Source organism: Terrapene carolina, unplaced genomic scaffold, assembly GCF_002925995.2.
Source record: "Terrapene carolina triunguis isolate 2854851 unplaced genomic scaffold, T_m_triunguis-2.0 Scaffold111, whole genome shotgun sequence".
Taxonomy (NCBI): domain Eukaryota; kingdom Metazoa; phylum Chordata; order Testudines; family Emydidae; genus Terrapene; species Terrapene triunguis.
The window spans coordinates 10,232,897-10,249,338 of NW_020664462.1; positions in this window are offsets into that span (position 1 = coordinate 10,232,897).

Sequence of the window (16,442 nt, forward strand, 5' to 3'; positions counted from 1 at the left end):
CCAGATTGCATCCAGATTTTCCAAAGAGCTCAGCAGGATGCCGGGTTTTTTTGAACATCTGGCCAAAAGTTTCACAATTGGAGCTGCTGGGTGCTGAGCACTTGAAAATCTGGCTCTAAATCCCTAAATCAAAGTTTTCATTTTTATTTCATTCTTGGGGGGATGAGGAAGAAAATAACAAAACGACACCTTGTTCCCCATAATCCTTGGTCCCTATCCTCAGCTGGTATCAAATGGTGACGCTCCAATGGCTTCAACAGAGCTATACTGATTTACACCAGCAACAGATCTGGCCCATGATCGTGATTCAGTTGCACAGTTGGGCAAACACCTCCAAAAATGTGCTGCAGAGTCTCAATAAAAAATAAAATCTGGCTACATTCACCCCCCGCCACCACCATTTGCATTCACGCCCTGAAAATATTCTAACAAACCAATTTACTGTGAGGAATGTTTGTGGAGATAACGAATTAACCCTAGAATTCTACTGCTTGTGACATTCAACCACTTGTTTTCCAATTAATAGTACTGATTCTCAGGTCTTTAGCTGCTTTGTGCCATTCTGGCATTAAACCAATTAATCAATTAAGAACTCCACACACAAACATTAAGAGGATCAAAAAAAAAAATTTTTAAAGGCCACCATGGCTAAATAGCAGAGTAAAAGAGATGGTTAGAGGAAAAAAGGCATCCTTTAAAAATTGGAAGTCAAATCCTAGTGAGTAAAATAGAAAGGAGAATACACTCTGGCAAATTAAGTGTAAAAGTATAATTAGACAAGTCAAAAAAGAATTTGAAGCGCAACTAGCAAAAACACAAAGACTAACAGCAAAAAAAAAAAAGTAACTACACCAGAAGCAGGAAGCCTGCCAAACTGTCAGTGCGGCCATTGGACGATCAAGGTGCTAAAGGAGTACTCAAGGATGATAAGGCCGTTACAGAGAACTAAATGAATTCTTTGCATCAGTCTTCAGTGCAGAGGATATGAAAGAGATTCCCACACACAAGCCCTTCTTTTTACGTGCCAAACCTGAGGAACTGTCCCTGACTGACGTATCGGTAGAGGAGATTTTGGAACAAATTGATAAATTAAACAGTAATAAGTCACCAGGACCAGATGGTATTCACCCAAGAGTTCTGAAGGAACTGAAATGTGAAATTGCAGAACTACTAACTATAATATGTAACTGATCCCTTAAATCTGCCTCTGTACCAGGATTGGACGATAGCTAATGTAACACTGATTTTTTTTAAAAGACTTCAGAGGTGATCCTGGTAATTACAGGCCAGTAAGCCTGGCTTCAGTACGGGGCAAATTGGTTGACACTATAGTAAAGAACAGAATGATCAGACACATAGATGAACTCGATATGTTCGGCAAAAGTCATCACAGCTTTTGTAAAGGGAAATCATGCATCACCAATCTATTAGAATTCTATGAGGGTGTAGACAAGGGTGATCTAGTGCATGTAGTGTACTTAGATTTTCAGAAAGCCTTGGACAAGGCCCCTCACCAAAGGCTCTTAAGCAAAGTAAGCTGTCATGGGATAAGAGCGAAGGTCCTCTAAAGGATCAGTAACCAGTTAAAAGATAGGAAACAAAGGGTAGGAATAAGTGGTCAGTTTTCACAATGGAGAGAGGTAAATAGTGTGGTCCCCCAAGGATCTGTACTGGGACATGTGGTGTTCAACATATTCAAATGACCTGGAAAAGAGGGTGAACGTTGTGGTGGCAAAATTTGCAAATGATGCTAAATTACTCATGATAGTTAAATCCAAAGCTGACTGCACAGAGTTAAAGTGATCTCAAAAAACTGGGTGACTGGGCAACAAAATGGCAGATGAAATTCAGTGTTGATAAGTGCACAGTAATGCACTTATTCCTGGTTATATGCATGTCAATCACTCCTAACCTCTTTATATGGCTGTTGTGTGATAAGGGGAAGCACTATCTAACTCGTGCAAAGAACTTCTTTGCAACAAAACCAAGGATGTCTGCACAGCTCCCTTAAAATTATAGCAGAAAACCAGGGAGGAGCTTTACAGACTTTGTGGAGCAGAGAGAAAGTGACAGAGGCCTTGTCTACACAAAAATTTACATCCAGTTTAACTTAAGGTGACTTTAAATCTATTTAGTTAAACCAGTGCAAAAGGCTGTGTGGACATTCTTATTCCAATTTAAACCAGGTTGGGTTGGGTTTAGCTTAAATCAGTTAAGATTAAACCAAATCAAAGAAAATGATGAAGTGAGTTTAAAATCTTTCTTACCCCTGAAATACAAAAATCCTAGAGGAGCAATGACATAAAATGTCATGTTAACCCCTGTAACTTTGTTATTGTCATAAAGGCCTTTCCTGGGGCCTGATCTAAAGCCCAACATCAATGGGCTTTGATCAGGCCCCTATTCAGCAGAGTGTTTGACCATTTTCTCCAAAGCGACTATAGATAACTTGAAATATAGTTAATTTAAACAAGATGACTTGAAAGTAATTTCAGCTTCTGCACTTGGCCCTGAATCTTCCTTTCAGTTTTTGTGGCCTTACAGTCACATCTTCCTTATTTTTTAAAATGTTTTTCTCTGCTGTTGCTATTTGAAGAAACAAGCACAGGGACCAGATGACTAGCTAGCAAAGCAGGGGAACAGAGAGACTGGCTGTATGCAAACGAATGCTATCAAATGTACAAACGGGGGGAAAACAGAGAATTATATACTTTTCTCTAACCTTCTTGAGCTCCTCCTGTTATACTAGATGTTAGAGCAGTGTGATATTTTAGGTGATGGTGTTCCTTAAATTCAGACCAAGACTCGATTGCTCAAAAAAATAAAGAAATAAAAAACCAAACTGTGTGAAATAAGAAGTTGCATGCAGTGAGAGGCTATTCTGGGGGAGGTTGGAGTGATTGCTACAAGCGACAGCTGGTATGTGTCTGATGGGCCTGCCCTTTCCAGCTACCATCTGGACTTTGCATTTGACATGCGAGAATAAGCTACTTATACCTTAATAAGGAGACAGCCCTGAAAATGTAACAGCGAGTGTTCTGATTGTGCATCTGCTCTGACAAATACACAGAAGTGCAGTCTCACACACCACCCCTCTCTCTGATTTGGGTTCTCGTGCTCGGGTTCCTCTGAAGTCCTCACAGTGGTGGAGTCTGAACCAGCCAGAGGTGTTTTTTTTAAAAGTAGTTGAATGTTGAGCATGATGGGGGAAGCGCTCTCAAACTTAAAAAAAAAAATAGAATTTTCAGGCCCTGGGAATTTCCCACGTACGGAGAAAAGATAATACAGAGTAGGAATCAGTAAAAGATCAGGGATCCTACCCTGCCTCCTATTGAAGTCAGTGGGCAACACTCCCATAGGCTTCCATGGTAGCAGGACTGGTCCCAAGGTCAGAAACTGAGGAGAAAATAATACAATAGAGAAACACTCACACACACAATGCAGCTGTGAGCTTATTCTCCCTGCGGTGCATTAGTAAAATGCTTGATGAAGCTTTGTTTTGCAGCACTGTATTATTCTTAAATTAACTAGTGCATTTGTTGGGCCTGATTTTTCCTCTCACTTACATCAGTGTAATTTCATTGGGCCTGATTCTCCTTTACACTATGGCACTTTAAACCATTCTGGCAATGTAAAGTGGGTGTAAATAGATTTAAACCCACTTTGATGCCTCTTGACACTGCCAGTGTGATGGTAAACAAGGGAATATACACCACTCCAAATTTTGTGCTCATTTAGAGGGCCTAAATGTGCAGGTGCAGCAGGGAGGTGGCTTCAATTTATTGATTCTCTGCCCCAGCCCCGAGAGGTTTGGAGCAGCCTAGCAGCTGCTCTAATTTGCACTAGCAGACTATGGGTCCCAAGGGAATATGATCCAGAGCATCAAAGGTATTTAGGCACTTCACTCCCATTTAAATCAGTGAGAGTGAGGCACCTAAATACCTTTGAGCATCTGAGCCAGTTTGCCTGCTGAGGCGAGCCAGTTTGCCTGCTGAGGCTAGCCAGAACACGCTCTGGCACTCTTTCTCTTCACTCCCAACATGCCCCTGCAGCCTCTGGCTCAGGGAGATGTAGGAGTTGGCTGTCCTGGTTCTTTTCCCACGGGGGATTTCCACGCCCTGTGGGAATCCCCAACAGGAGACTTGCTGGTGGTTTCCAGTCCCTTTGTGCCATGTGCCTAGCGCAATATGCAAAGGGGCAGAGAATCTGCTCCACCTGGATTAAATCCACAGGAACCCCCTTGACTTTGGTGAAGTCACTGCAGATCAACACTGGGGCCGGAGAGCGGAACGCGGCTTGCCAGCTTTCTTGCACCGGCTGAAGCTCAATCAACTGGAGTCAAGGAGCATTCTGATTAACAATCCCTGTTCAGTTTGAATCGCCTCACTGAGGGTGACATTTGCGAGGCCTGTCCACCACTGTAGGATTTACCTGTTTCATGGGCCTTATTCTGTGCCCTGTGCGTAGTGATGTATTTCACCCTTTATATTTGGAACACTTTAGGCATGGTCTACGCAGTTTTTGTATCTGTATAATTGTATTGAGTGTGTGTGATCATTCATTCATTCATTCATTTATTGCCAGTGTAGTTGTACTAGTACAGCCCCTAGTGTGCACACAGTTATACTGGTATAAAGGTGCCTAATACCAGTATAGCTCATTCCTCTTCCTGCCTGTAATAACAGGGGGGATAGCTCAGTGGTTTGAGCATTGGCCTGCTAACTAAACCCAGGGTTGTGACTTCAATCCTTGAAGGGGCAATTTAGGGGTCTAGGGCAAAAATCTGTGTGGGGATTGGTCCTGCTTTGAGCAGGGGATTGGACTAGATGACCTCCTGAGGTCCCTTCCAACCCTGGTATTCGATGATTCTAATAGTTATACCAGTACAAGCCACTTTTATGCAACTATGCCTGTGCCCACACTACAGGGCTAGTACTGCTTTAACTGTACTGGTATGACTAAAGTGCTACAACGTTTGTGTGTAGACAAAATAGTAAAATCAAATGCTCTTTACTTTCCCCCCTTAATAGAACTTAGTCCAGATTTCCAGTCTAGTCATGAGCAGGCCGGTTTCGAAGTAACATCTAATGCTCCCAGTTATGTAAACGTGCCATGCTAGAAAGAGTCAGAGTGACGGGCAGATAACTGGGAACATTAAATGAGACATAGAAAGCATTTGGCTTGTGACTAAAGCTGAAACGCGTGCTAAGAGCTATTAAGGGAGGGAAGGCACAGAGCATTTGATTTCACTGTTTCGCTATAGTGTTCAAAGGCTGAGGTGAGGGGCTGGTGGAAGTGACTGCAATTTGGATTCAAAGGCAGTGCGCACATGAATAGGTACTGGATGCAAGGAGCCAAATGAGCGCTCAGCATGGGACAGTTTACGGCACAGATTTCCTTCGTCAGAGCTGATGAGGCTTATATAAACCAATTATCCCCTCTTTGGGGAAGAAACCGTTCCCCTCCCCTCCCTTATTTCTTACCATTGAGATTGATTTTTTTTCTAGCAAATTTTCATGACTCTTAGGAAAGCTCCCGAGCAAAATGAGAGCGAGAGTGCCAGTGTCCTAGGAACTGATTCTCCCCTCGCTGGCAGTGGGGTAGCTTCATGGACTTCAGTGGATTTACTCCTGATTTCCCAGAGTGTCTGAGATCGGCGTCAGGAGGGTATGTGTCTTGGGTCAGATTCTGTGGGTATGTAAATAACTGTATAAGTAGGCCTTCTGATTTTCAGTTTTAACCAGTAAACACTGATAAAACACCCCAATATAAAAAAACCTGAAATTGGTATTTATGTAATAAACATTGGTAAAATCACCAGAAATGGTTACTGGTATCTAAGGGTTCTACATGGAGAAGTAATGTGGACTAAGGGGTTGGGATTAGTCCGTGGCGCCTCCCCCCCGCCTAGGAGCCGGACCTGCTGGCCGCTTCCGGGGTGCAGCGCGGTGCCAGTCAGGACAGGTAGGGACTAGCCTGCCTTAGCACCGCCGACCGGACTTTTAACGGCCCAGTCGGCGGTGCTGACTGGAGTTGCCAGCGTCCCTTTTTAACCGGGTTGAAAACCGGACACCTGGTCACCCTAACTGATTCTGGTGGGCTGGTCCTGCATCCTCTTCCCAGGTGGCTCTTTGCCACCTCTTTATGGAGTTTTCAGGACCTGATTCTCCACTGCCTTGCACCCTGTGTGGTCCTTTACAACAGCGCAATGTGGGAGGAAAACAATCACATTCGGATTTGGGGTACCATTTCCCACCCGCTATGCAGGGGTGTAAATGACTTCACAAAGAGCAGACAGTGAACAATCAGCCCCCACTCACCCCTGTGGGCAGTGGGTTAAGGAATGTGATCTGGGATGCCCTGTCCTTTGTAGTGCTCTGAATTTAACAAAAAGATGACTGAAAGACAGGGCACTAAACACATCTAAGGCCCAGCACAGAGACAGCTGGGCCCAACTTCATCTGAAAGTTGGTGGAGCGGGTAGAGAGGCAACTTCAGTGGGATGACGCAGGTGGAGGTTGGTGAATGGCCAGTCAGCTAATTACAGGGCAGCTTGGACAAAATTGTGGTGTCAGTATAATCACTCTGGACACTGGGGATGGATCCTCAGGTGTTGTAAATTGTCATTGCCTCAGAGCTATGACTGAGGATCTGCCCCGAGACTGTTCCCCTATTATGGATTAAATGTCACCGTTGGATCACCTTATATCAGAGCTGAGTAATTTGCAGCAAATAATTCTATCCAATGCACTTAGCCTTTTTTCCTGCTCATGAACTATCCATGAACAGGTGGAAATTTTCTCAAATGTATTTTGCGTTAAAAATTATTCAATGAGTTGCTGGTTAATTTTGTTATTAAACCTTCAGGGCAGTTTTTTGAGACTACTCAATTTGTTGTTATCCAAGCAGGATTGGTTAAGTTGTTGCTGGTTTGGTAAATTACATGGGATTGTTTCTGTCCCCTGATCAGATGAGCATGCCAGCACTTCAGATAGAAGTTCCAAATTCAGTTTCCATGAATCCTAATTTGGACTGAGTGGGAAATAGTTTCCCCATCTGCCAAGAATTTTCAACATTTAAACATTTTTCCCCATCTTGAATCAGGACAAAAAGTGGAAATCTCAAATTTTCATGAACCAAAAATAAATTAAAAAATTATTTTGGTTTGGGCCAATGAAGACATTTTGTTTCATTAATTTCAAAACATTTTGATTCAATTTTGACCTTTTTTGCCCTTTTACCTTTTTTTGGGTGTAAACTTACTACAATTTCAAAACAAAAAGTGGCTTAGATCAAAACACCAATATTTTTGAGTTCCACAGTGTTGCAATTTCAACAATCTAGAAACTTTTTTTAACCAAAATTTTTTTGTCAAGTGTTTCGCAAGCAGTTTGGGTTTCAACAAATCGCCATTTTGGGGCAGAAAAAAAATGTCATCAAAAAATTCCCAACCAGCTCTAATCCTCAAACCCGTGGCTTTGAAATTAGCTTTCAGCTATTTTACATGGGACAAAATGTGGCTGAATCCAATTCATTACAAGTCTGCAGGAGATAATTTGCTCAGTTCTCGCTATGAACATGCCACATGGAAATCCTAATATGAAAGAGACAGGTGAGATAGCATTTAATCTTTCTCATTTTCCTTTGCAAAGACACACATGACAGCAATAGTTCTCTCTCCCTTTTGGCACACACAAGACACTTTGCTAACACCAGCAGCAGGTTGAGCGAGAGTTCTCAATGGTTTAAGAAGCAACACTGTTGTCCAGCTGACAGAAAACTCGTTGTGTATAGACAGCTGTCATCGCACACCTTATCAACAGTGCTGAGAACTACATGGCAGTTCTGCAGCAGACAGAATCTAAATGAACCACAGTGTGGATTGGTTCTCAATATTTGCAATGTTGTTGGGCTTTTTTTTTTTAAGTCTCTTATGCCCTTTTGATTATATGAAGAAAAACAAACAGAACTATCATAATTCCAACGACATAAGAAAAAATACAAGGACAATATGAAGCTTTACTCATCATATCCTACACTAATGTTTTACATTGGTTCACTACTTTTTGTTGTAAGAAAACTCAGAGAAGAATCAATGAAGGAAAGAGAAATAAATGACAGGAAATGAGGGAAAGTGATGCATCTTTTCATGTACATTCAGCGCATCAGTTGGGCACTCTGATGAATCTAACATCATTTGCTAATGACTTGAGCTGGTTGAAAAAGGACAGTTTTTCACAATTCACATTTTTTTCATTTAAATTTCATCCAAAAATTGAAAAGTGGCCTATTTTGACCAGCTCTACTAATGACAATAATTGGCTATTCTAGCAGAGGAAACTGGGACCTGAATTTTGTTGAAGCCCAGTCTACCTCTCTGTGCCTCCCAGGCTGGTAAAAACGAAGACCTTTGCTCACAGTGGGGCAGAGGCAACTGGGAAACACTATACAAAACCAAGGCCCTGAACTGGATCCCAACTTTCATAGGTACTGAGTGTTGCTGTTCCCATGGACTTCAGTGGATTTTATGGGTGCTCCGCCCCTCGGAAAATCAGGCCACTTCTGTTTAGGTGCCTAACTTTAGGCACCCACGTCTGAGAATCTGGGCCTCCACAAAGAACTAAACGCAGAATGTAAAATGGTCTTTTCTATTAGGACTAAGGCAACACATAATACTGAAAAACTCAGCTCTGAACCACATCCTGTGAAAATCTCACTCCTGTTCCCACCCACTATCCTGTTCCCATCTCTGGGTCAAATTCTGTTGTCCCTTACACCGGTATTTGCGGATTGAACTGGAGTCACTCTGGATCACAGCCAGTGTAAATGAGGGCAGAATTGGCTCTGAGTCTTTATATGCTGTCTGTTAAGTTTGGTCTGTTCAGTGCTGATATGTGGATAGGGGCATTGTGTGTTACTTACCCATTTTGTTTTTAAATGCCCCATTGCAAGCGCTTTCTACTTATAGAGAGTGACCCTGACATGACAGTTGTGACATTCTTCCCAGTTGACCTCGTAACAGAAATGCTGCCAATAACCCATTTATAACTCTAGCTGCACAGAGCCTGACAGCATTGGGTATACTGAGGTACTAGACTGACCCTGGCAGTGCCAGCTCTGTGATCAGAATAGTCATCAACCACAACCCAGTTTATAAATCCCTGGTGATCATTCCTTTGCGACAGGAAAAGAATGTGCTTGTTCCTTTAATAATACAATCCATACAGCAGTGGCGGTAACAGAAAGCAAAATGCAAGCAAACAAAAATAAAGAGACCAGTGCTGTCCAAAGCCCACTGACGCTGATGGAAGTCTCTTCGCTGACTTTGGTGGACTTTGGATCAGGCCACAAATGTCAGCAAGATTCTTCATTCCTCAAAAACTCCTCAGATATAAAGAGCAGAACATGGCACAACAGGGCTGAAATTCACGTCTTGCAGAGGACCAGAACAAGGCCTGTGCACCACATACGCCCTACTTTTGTGGGAAGTAACATCACAAGAGGAATATGCCCAAGTGGGAACATTCAGCCTTTAATTCAAAAAGTGAGCTAAAGAAGTTGACTTATCCAAATGGACATTAGGAAAAACTTCCTAACTCTCAGAGTGGTTAAGCACTGGAATAAATTGCCTGGGGAGGTTGTGGAATCTCCGTTATTGGAGATTTTTAAGAGCAGGTTAGACAAATGCCTGTCAGGGATGGTCTAGATAATTAGTCCTGCCACAAGTGCAGGGGACCGGACTAGATGAGCTCTCGAGGTCCCTTCCAGTTCTATGATTGTATGAGTGCAGAGTTTAGTGTCATTCAGCTACAAGGCTGCTGAGCCTGGCAAAAGTGGAAAATCTGTCTTACCAACAGCACAGTATTTGAGCCTCTCACAGTCATTAATGGAATTACCCCCACTACACCCTGCAAGGTAGGCTTTCCCCATTTACAGATGGGGAACAGAGAGAATGACTTGTGAAAAGTGGCTCAAAAAGCCAGGGGTTGAGCAGGAACTTGAGCCTACGTCTCCAGGGTGCTAGGCTAGTACCCGAACCAGTGGACCACTGTTTTCAAGGGGCATAAAAAATTCCATTTTGTCTTGCGTTCATGAACTAACATAGCTCCTCATCTACAACAGAGCAAGGTAGCTCCACTGATTAGGGGCCACGGCAGTTTAGACTAGCTGAAGATTTGGACCAACATCGTCCTCATCTGTTAACATATTCCTCCTCCTCATCATCATCGTCATGCCTTCATCTGGGATAACGCAACACAGCTCCTTTGATTTCAGTGTAACTCCGTTTACACTAATTGAGCGTTTGGCCCAACTTTCTATTTCTCCAGGCTCTATTTCTCCAGGCACTGGACCTAACCCAAAGCACTTTGAAGTTAATGGCAAGACCCTCGTTGATTTCAATGGGCTTTGGGTAAGGCCCACAGCTGTCTCAAAAGAATCCCAGTGCAATGGGGAGACTAAAGATGCCAGGTTCCTCCTCCAATTGCTGGCCTCCCATCCATCCCCAGCAGATCCCAGGGCCAGGATTATTTTTTGTCTGGTAACAGCATCCACGAGCAGATAACAGAAATGATCAGCATACAGTCTGTATATGATGAGCTAATCAGAGCTTTTCCCTGATGCTATCAGTCTGGTGGTTTAATTTCCAGGGGCGTTAGAGAGTGGTTTTTCTGTGAAATCAAACAGAGGTGGAAACCTCCTTCCACAACTCGCTCTTTAAACTCAGTGGAATTAGTCTCTTACACCAAATAAAGTCAGTTGTTATTTTCCTAACTGGCCATTGGACTTCTAGCCACAACAAGTTGGTACCCAGCCATCCAGTCACCATATTTTCCCTGCCTCCATTCCATGTCTCGTGGTGACACTCAAAACAAGAGTGAAGGGTTTTCTGTGGAATAGCATTTTTTAAAGCATCGATAAGCCAATTTCCATTCAGCTGCAGCAAACCATCAGGGACTTAGGGGCCAATACTTCCCTGTGATGGGCACCTCCTCCCGTTATGTACTAAGGGCAAGATTTTTAAAGGTATTTAGTGCATAACTCCCATGTCTTTAACAAGCTGGGCCTGAGTACCTTTTGTTCCCAGGTTTGCATATAGGGCGCAATTTGCATGTATTCAAGCTTTCCCTTAGAATGAGCAACTTTCAAAGACAGGTCTATGGTGAACTACTCAGATACGCATTAGCCTTGCTCATGGTACCATATCCCAGCTATGCAGGGACGTGTGCCTGGCCTCTCTCCGGTAACCCTTCTAGTATTGTTTCACTAATCAACCACAAAGGGCAGATGCAGGCAGCTCCACTGTCGCTCCAGGAACTGGCCAGCAGTAAATACTACAGCTGGCACCATCCATCCCTTGGCACACGCCCACCATTTTAGAATCTCTGTTTGCCTAGAGCTTGGGAGTTAAAAGGTCTCCCTGAAAACAGGCTCCATGCAGCTAGCTTCACTGTTTCAGTCCTTCTGTTTACTACCGTGATCTGTAAAAAAGAACACCCTGTTATGTCTAGAGCTATTGAATTGTACTTGTTCAGGGGAACTATATTAGACAGTTCAGAATGGTAGTTGTACACAGAGCTGAGTCATGCAATGTTCATGTTTTATTCTAAGTCAAATCCTGCCATCAGAGACCTGCTTTAAAGTGTGATCCTCTGGCTTTGTGTACACTAGAGAACTGAACCAACGGGAGGACACCTGTGTAAATACCACTAACGGAGTGTGTGTGTGCTTGCTAGTGAAGCGACTTCAGCTTCAGTTTTATGATGTGACTGCATTTGTACTATACTATATTTTTGCTGTTGCGCTACTCTGTGGAAGTCTATCCCACAAGAGTGGCTTGTGGGAGAGTTCAAAAGGCCTTCTGGGAGCCCAGGGGAATTGTGGGAAATGAGCTGAAACTCTCGTAAGGCCCTGGCGCTCCACACCATTGCCTAGTCTGTTTCTCAAGTGGAGGCTAGGATCACAGGCGTCAACTTTCTTCTTTCCAGTGGGTGCTCCGACCCTGCTCCGCCTTCACCCAAGGCCCCACCCTCGCTCCGCCTCTTCCCGCTCCACTCACTCCCCCAGCACCTTCCACCGACCCACCGAACAGCTGATGGGCAGGGCCTGCCGAGCAGCTGTTCAACAGGTGGCTGGTGGGTGTTGAGCACTCACTATTTTTTTGGAGTGGGCACTATGGCTAGGATGACCATTCAGTTCTGACTCCTTGCTCGGCAAGAAAGGTGTCAGCTGGAGGATGTAATAAGCATTGGGGGAGGGAGCGGGCAGCTGCAGCAAGGTGGTGGAGGATGTCCTGACAGGACTTGCAGAGAGCCAGAGACCGAGTAAGCATTGAGGTGTCATGTTTAAATGTAGAAAGTAATAAACTGGGAGGAAGGTTCTCAGTAGAAACATATAGGCTTTATCTCTTGGACAATGTTATTTATTTTGCAGAAGTGCAGGGGAGTTTCTTGAAGGCTACATTTTCCAGCAGTGCACTGGAGACGTTACAGTGTGAGCAAGCAGAACTTAAGAACACCTATACTGGGTCAGACCAATGGTCCATCTAGCCCAGTGTCCTGTCTTCTGACAGTGGCCGGTGCCACATGCTTCAGAGGGAATGAAAAGAACAGAGCAATTTAACGAGTGATTCATCCCCTGTCATTCAGTCCCAGCTTCTGGTAGTCAGAGGCTTAGGGACACCCAGACCATTTTGGTTAATAGCATCAGAGATGGGTGGTTTTGGAAAGTGGCACATTATTTGCAGATTAGCATAATATTTAAAAAGAACAGGAGTACTTGTGGCACCTTAGAGACTAGTCTCTAAGGTGCCACAAGTACTCCTGTTCTTTTTGCGGATACAGACTAACACGGCTGCTACTCTGAAACCTGTCATAATATTTAAACAAGGGGATGCTTTAGTCAGGCAAATTTTTAAACAGTTTCCCCAAAAGAAAAAGCCTTTCACATTTCGACAGAGGAAAGCAGTTGACATGTAAAACCACAGCACACTTTCTGTTAAATGAATCTGGTACTTGTGAAACTTGCCACACTGACACCCTTGAATATTACGAAGAGTCGCAGGAAAAGGTTCTTCCAAACTGCCGAGCCTCATCCCTGACCTGGGGAGACCAGGGCTGGTGTAACCACTAGGCGAACTAGGCGGCCATCTAGGGCGCCAAGATTTGGGGGCGCGAAAAAGCGATGCCCCAATTTTTTTTTTACACTACTGTATTCATTTTTGAAAGTTTATAATAAGCGATGCTCCGGGGGGAGCGGGAGGGAGGGCGCAAGGTGGAAGTTTCACCTAGGGCGTAAAATATCCTTGCACCGGCCCTGGGGGAGACCACATTTAGAAGCAAGAGGATAATTCATTCCGCATGCCTAGTCATTCTTGTCTTCACTGCTGACACTGCCAAAAAAGGTGCTGTTTCCTATGACATTTCACACAGGCCACCAGATAGTACTAAATTTCAATCACTACTGACCTGGGTAAACACTGGTGCACCTAACAGGGACTGTCTTTTTGCTCTGGGTTTGTACAGCGCACAATGGGGACCTGGTCCATGACTAGGGCTTCTAGGCCCTATGGTAATACCAATAATGATGTATTCATAATTATTACTAACAATAATTAATAATATGCTGCTACATTAATTAATGCATTAATTAATAATATGTTATTTATAATACTTTGTATTTAATAATATATTATACATTAATAATTTATATTAATTATAGATAATGTAATATATTAATTTATTGTAATAGTATATTATAATGTATATTATATAATTATATTTATCACTTTAAAAGATATATATATACAATATATACAATATATAATGTATAATATTATATGTATTATTATTAATAATGTGTTAATACATTAATAATGTACAGCTTTCAGAATTAATGCACTAATTAATAATGTGTTAATAATTAATTAATACACTAGGATTTTGTTACCTTAGCTAAGATATAGTAAAAACACATCTTCTTTTCCCAGTGCCGACACACCCAAGGAAGGGTGGAATGACTTGCCCAAGGTCACAGAAGAAGGCAGAGCTAAGAACACCAGAGTCCCAAACCAATGCCTGACCCACAAGAGCACCCTTTCTCACCTGCCTCTGGTGCTTTCTGCCTGTACATTTATGGATCTGTTGAGTTCTGCCCAGCTTAGACATACAGTGGTTCTAAGCCAACTAGGAGGCAACAGTTCAATAATGAGTGACTGCCAGCCTACTGTTCCAGCATCCATCAGTGCCTGTGATACATGCACAAGTACTTCAGTCACTGACCTAACACAATGAAGGTAATTGTAAGAGAGCATTGTCACAGGGTCAATGTTATGTCTCTCTCTTTGCAAATAAATGTCTCAGCTTTGCCATGGTATTTATGTGCCGCAGGAGACCATTATCCAATGATAATGTTCTATCTCATCGACATTCTCTCTTAATTATGCATGTTTGTGTGTGTGCTGGGCTTGCAGCTTTCCCAGTTTCTTCTGATGCAAAGCGAAGCTAAGGCCTTGACAGCACAGGAGCTTGCTCCAATTACAGCCAGCGGTAGCCAGCCGTCAGAGTAGCTGCATCAGTACAAATCCCGGGTAGAGAGGAAAAGCTGCTTTTTGCACTGATAGAGTTTACCCAGTTTGGAATGGGGATAAACTGCACGGGTGCAAATCATGGCTTATTTTGTTTTACCCTGCCTGTATTATTGGTTTGCCTCAGTGCAGCTAAACTCTGGTTGGCCACCAGGGCTGAAATTGGGCTAAACCCCCAGTATAGACAAGGTCTAAATACTTCTGCCATCCTAAACATTAGAAATGGGCCTGAGTTAGGGTGACCAGATGTCCCAATTTTATAGGGACAGTCCCGATTTTGGGGTCTTTTTCTTATATTTTGGGGTCTTTTTCTCCTATTACCCCCCACCCCCGTCCCGATTTTTCACATGTGCTGTCTGGTCACCCTAGCCTGAGTCAAGACCTCCAATCTAACCTTTAGCTCTGAACCCAGAGCTGAATGTGGGTCAGGTCTGGTTCTTTTAAGGGTTGAAAGGAGCACTCGTGTAAAGATAGGGAAAAATACTGAAGGCCTTACGTCAGAGCAGGACTGAATACAAACAAACTCCTCCTGATGCCAATAGAACTCACTGGCAGTTTCCCTGCGTAAGGACTGAGTATGGAGGATAATTAGCACCAAGGCACATTGTGGAACTTTTTTTTCAATAGATAGCATCATTACATACTAAATACAAACATGGATTAATATGCCAGTGCTGAGTACACACAGTAGCAGCTCAAAACCAGCTAAAGAGCAACTGGCACTGGATGGAGAAACACTAAAACAAACAATCAATCTACAGAGCTTTTAAAACACATTTTCTGTCATCTTCCTTTTCTTTTTAATTCTATTCATTCCATGCGCATCTCGGATCCCCAGGGCTGTCATCATACTGTACACCATAGCTACCGACAAATAGAGCAGGATGAAAGTGCTCAGAGAAATCATTTCTTCACTGAAAAAGGCAATTTCAGGTTGACCAAAACTATTCACACTTCAGGTCAAATTTGGTGAGTAGTTTCAGCCCCTCCTGCTCCGCCACTCCCAAAAGAAAAGAAAAAAAGTCAGTACGTTTCATTCTGACATTCTCAAAATGAAACGTGTTGACTTTTCATTTCAAACTGATGGTTCATTTTGAAATATAGCTAGATGTATTTTTTTAAAAGTGTTAAAACACCCAAACTCCAAAACAAAACAGACAAAATGAACCAAAACAGACAAAATGAACCAAATTTTTTTTCAGATGTTTTCAGTTCAGCCACCGAACCTAAAAACCAGTTATTTGCTCAGCTCTGTTTACAACTTCACATCACCAGGAGGAATAGAACTCAGAACCTCCGTTCGAAAAGCACCTGGCACTTGAACTAAAGAAGAATTGCCATTAGTTGCTACCAGCATAGGGTATATGACACACATCAGCACTTCTGCTTCCCTCCAGTAGAGGGCAGTGGTACACATGATCAGCCCGTTCACTATAATTAATTATTAGATGTCTTGATTCCCAGTCCAGTGCCCTATGAAATGGACCATCCTGCCTCTCCAGTGTGCTTCATCTTATTTCTTACTTGGATTCATAGTCCTACGTTTATGGCATCATAATTGTCACCAAAGCAACTAACTGTGATATCACAAACAAAAACATTATGACTTTTACCTCCATTAGCTTCAATTACCTACTATTGTATTCGGATTTTTCAGCTGCCAGTGTAGCTGTCCTGTTACAAACCTTTGCCTTTTGTATTGAAAAAATTCAATTGAGAACTGCTTGGTGATGCTGACTGGTGTTTCTCAACACCAGGTAAAAAAAGCGGGCCCATCAGGACTGGAGTGGGATACTTCGTTATGCACGTGAGTTGTGTGCTGATCACCCCACCCCATGCCTGGCTATGTCTTATTGCT